The sequence below is a fragment of the Osmia lignaria genome, unplaced genomic scaffold (assembly GCF_051020975.1).
Source record: "Osmia lignaria lignaria isolate PbOS001 unplaced genomic scaffold, iyOsmLign1 scaffold0061, whole genome shotgun sequence".
Taxonomy (NCBI): Eukaryota; Metazoa; Arthropoda; class Insecta; order Hymenoptera; family Megachilidae; genus Osmia; species Osmia lignaria.
In genome coordinates, this window is record NW_027478202.1 from 102,501 (window position 1) to 107,500 (window position 5,000).

Consider the following 5,000-nt stretch of genomic DNA (forward strand, 5'->3'; position numbering starts at 1 on the left):
TCGAGAAAGTATATTCTCGAGGAGCGGTAGACTGCTTTTCAACCGAAGTCATAAAAGAGCCACACGCTCGACGCTACTCCCGACCGGTCCGAGCGAACCGAAAGTGCCTTCCTATAAATACCGAACGGCCGGCCGCTAGGTCGGCGACGCATGGGCTTACGCCCAGGCGTATGCCTGTGCAAACCGCCGTGAGAGCGTACCATCCCGCCGGCACGGTAAAACTTAGACTGAAAATATCGTCGAACATATCCTTTCATTTTATAACGTTCTATACATGAAAATTAATAAATTAACATGCAGGACATAATAAATTCACATTCTCATGTAAATCATGGGTTTAATTAATATTTTAAAAAATTTTAAAACCGCCCAGAACCGATGAGATGAAAATATTAAAACGATATTTTTGCATTTTCTTACGGTAAAACATTAACAAATAAGCGACTATAGCAATATAAAACTCCATTTGTAATTTAATTAATCAAAATTAATATTTTTTTTTGATTTTTCAGCGATCCAGAACCGATGAGACGAAAACATTAAAACGATATTTTTGCATTTTCTTACGACAAAACATTAACAAATACGAGACTATAACAATATAAAACTACATATGTAATTTAATTAATCAAAATTAATAATTTTTTTTGATTTTTCAGTGATCCAGAACCGATAAGTCGAAAATTTTAACAATCATATTTTTGCATTCTGTACCGTGGATCCATCGTTAAACGCTATTAAACTAACGTCCGTGATGGTATAAATGCAGATTTTCGCTCCGTTTAGCCAAAATAACGAACTATAGGTGCGCTCCGAAATATTTCAAAGTCCCAGCGGCGTATTGCTTCGCCTCTTAGAACCGATTAGTCGAAAATTTTAACAATCATATTTTTGCATTCTGTACCGTGGATCGATCGTTAAACGCTATTAAACTAGCGTCCGTGATGGTATAAATGCAGATTTTCGCTCCGTTTAGCCAAAATAACGAACTTTAGGTGCGCTCCGAAATATTTCAAAGTCCCAGCGGCGTATTGCTTCGCCTCTTAGAACCGATTAGTCGAAAATTTTAACAATCATATTTTTGCATTCTGTACCGTGGATCCATCGTTAAACGCTATTAAACTAACGTCCGTGATGGTATAAATGCAGATTTTCGCTCCGTTTAGCCAAAATAACGAACTATAGGTGCGCTCCGAAATATTTCAAAGTCCCAGCGGCGTATTGCTTCGCCTCTTAGAACCGATTAGTCGAAAATTTTAACAATCATATTTTTGCATTCTGTACCGTGGATCGATCGTTAAACGCTATTAAACTAGCGTCCGTGATGGTATAAATGCAGATTTTCGCTCCGTTTAGCCAAAATAACGAACTTTAGGTGCGCTCCGAAATATTTCAAAGTCCCAGCGGCGTATTGCTTCGCCTCTTAGAACCGATTAGTCGAAAATTTTAACAATCATATTTTTGCATTCTGTACCGTGGATCCATCGTTAAACGCTATTAAACTAACGTCCGTGATGGTATAAATGCAGATTTTCGCTCCGTTTAGCCAAAATAACGAACTTTAGGTGCGCTCCGAAATATTTCAAAGTCCCAGCGGCGTATTGCTTCGCCTCTTAGAACCGATTAGTCGAAAATTTTAACAATCATATTTTTGCATTCTGTACCGTGGATCGATCGTTAAACGCTATTAAACTAACGTCCGTGATGGTATAAATGCAGATTTTCGCTCCGTTTAGCCAAAATAACGAACTTTAGGTGCGCTCCGAAATATTTCAAAGTCCCAGCGGCGTATTGCTTCGCCTCTTAGAACCGATTAGTCGAAAATTTTAACAATCATATTTTTGCATTCTGTACCGTGGATCGATCGTTAAACGCTATTAAACTAGCGTCCGTGATGGTATAAATGCAGATTTTCGCTCCGTTTAGCCAAAATAACGAACTTTAGGTGCGCTCCGAAATATTTCAAAGTCCCAGCGGCGTATTGCTTCGCCTCTTAGAACCGATTAGTCGAAAATTTTAACAATCATATTTTTGCATTCTGTACCGTGGATCCATCGTTAAACGCTATTAAACTAACGTCCGTGATGGTATAAATGCAGATTTTCGCTCCGTTTAGCCAAAATAACGAACTTTAGGTGCGCTCCGAAATATTTCAAAGTCCCAGCGGCGTATTGCTTCGCCTCTTAGAACCGATTAGTCGAAAATTTTAACAATCATATTTTTGCATTCTGTACCGTGGATCGATCGTTAAACGCTATTAAACTAGCGTCCGTGATGGTATAAATGCAGATTTTCGCTCCGTTTAGCCAAAATAACGAACTTTAGGTGCGCTCCGAAATATTTCAAAGTCCCAGCGGCGTATTGCTTCGCCTCTTAGAACCGATTAGTCGAAAATTTTAACAATCATATTTTTGCATTCTGTACCGTGGATCCATCGTTAAACGCTATTAAACTAACGTCCGTGATGGTATAAATGCAGATTTTCGCTCCGTTTAGCCAAAATAACGAACTTTAGGTGCGCTCCGAAATATTTCAAAGTCCCAGCGGCGTATTGCTTCGCCTCTTACAACCGATTAGTCGAAAATTTTAACAATCATATTTTTGCATTCTGTACCGTGGATCGATCGTTAAACGCTATTAAACTAACGTCCGTGATGGTATAAATGCAGATTTTCGCTCCGTTTAGCCAAAATAACGAACTTTAGGTGCGCTCCGAAATATTTCAAAGTCCCAGCGGCGTATTGCTTCGCCTCTTAGAACCGATTAGTCGAAAATTTTAACAATCATATTTTTGCATTCTGTACCGTGGATCCATCGTTAAACGCTATTAAACTAACGTCCGTGATGGTATAAATGCAGATTTTCGCTCCGTTTAGCCAAAATAACGAACTATAGGTGCGCTCCGAAATATTTCAAAGTCCCAGCGGCGTATTGCTTCGCCTCTTAGAACCGATTAGTCGAAAATTTTAACAATCATATTTTTGCATTCTGTACCGTGGATCGATCGTTAAACGCTATTAAACTAGCGTCCGTGATGGTATAAATGCAGATTTTCGCTCCGTTTAGCCAAAATAACGAACTTTAGGTGCGCTCCGAAATATTTCAAAGTCCCAGCGGCGTATTGCTTCGCCTCTTAGAACCGATTAGTCGAAAATTTTAACAATCATATTTTTGCATTCTGTACCGTGGATCCATCGTTAAACGCTATTAAACTAACGTCCGTGATGGTATAAATGCAGATTTTCGCTCCGTTTAGCCAAAATAACGAACTTTAGGTGCGCTCCGAAATATTTCAAAGTCCCAGCGGCGTATTGCTTCGCCTCTTAGAACCGATTAGTCGAAAATTTTAACAATCATATTTTTGCATTCTGTACCGTGGATCGATCGTTAAACGCTATTAAACTAGCGTCCGTGATGGTATAAATGCAGATTTTCGCTCCGTTTAGCCAAAATAACGAACTTTAGGTGCGCTCCGAAATATTTCAAAGTCCCAGCGGCGTATTGCTTCGCCTCTTAGAACCGATTAGTCGAAAATTTTAACAATCATATTTTTGCATTCTGTACCGTGGATCCATCGTTAAACGCTATTAAACTAACGTCCGTGATGGTATAAATGCAGATTTTCGCTCCGTTTAGCCAAAATAACGAACTTTAGGTGCGCTCCGAAATATTTCAAAGTCCCAGCGGCGTATTGCTTCGCCTCTTAGAACCGATTAGTCGAAAATTTTAACAATCATATTTTTGCATTCTGTACCGTGGATCGATCGTTAAACGCTATTAAACTAGCGTCCGTGATGGTATAAATGCAGATTTTCGCTCCGTTTAGCCAAAATAACGAACTTTAGGTGCGCTCCGAAATATTTCAAAGTCCCAGCGGCGTATTGCTTCGCCTCTTAGAACCGATTAGTCGAAAATTTTAACAATCATATTTTTGCATTCTGTACCGTGGATCCATCGTTAAACGCTATTAAACTAACGTCCGTGATGGTATAAATGCAGATTTTCGCTCCGTTTAGCCAAAATAACGAACTTTAGGTGCGCTCCGAAATATTTCAAAGTCCCAGCGGCGTATTGCTTCGCCTCTTACAACCGATTAGTCGAAAATTTTAACAATCATATTTTTGCATTCTGTACCGTGGATCGATCGTTAAACGCTATTAAACTAACGTCCGTGATGGTATAAATGCAGATTTTCGCTCCGTTTAGCCAAAATAACGAACTTTAGGTGCGCTCCGAAATATTTCAAAGTCCCAGCGGCGTATTGCTTCGCCTCTTAGAACCGATTAGTCGAAAATTTTAACAATCATATTTTTGCATTCTGTACCGTGGATCGATCGTTAAACGCTATTAAACTAACGTCCGTGATGGTATAAATGCAGATTTTCGCTCCGTTTAGCCAAAATAACGAACTTTAGGTGCGCTCCGAAATATTTCAAAGTCCCAGCGGCGTATTGCTTCGCCTCTTAGAACCGATTAGTCGAAAATTTTAACAATCATATTTTTGCATTCTGTACCGTGGATCGATCGTTAAACGCTATTAAACTAACGTCCGTGATGGTATAAATGCAGATTTTCGCTCCGTTTAGCCAAAATAACGAACTTTAGGTGCGCTCCGAAATATTTCAAAGTCCCAGCGGCGTATTGCTTCGCCTCTTAGAACCGATTAGTCGAAAATTTTAACAATCATATTTTTGCATTCTGTACCGTGGATCGATCGTTAAACGCTATTAAACTAACGTCCGTGATGGTATAAATGCAGATTTTCGCTCCGTTTAGCCAAAATAACGAACTTTAGGTGCGCTCCGAAATATTTCAAAGTCCCAGCGGCGTATTGCTTCGCCTCTTAGAACCGATTAGTCGAAAATTTTAACAATCATATTTTTGCATTCTGTACCGTGGATCCATAGTTAAACGCTATTAAACTAACGTCCGAGATGGTATAAATGCAGATTTTCGCTCCGTTTAGCCAAAATAACGAACTTTAGGTGCGCTCCGAAATA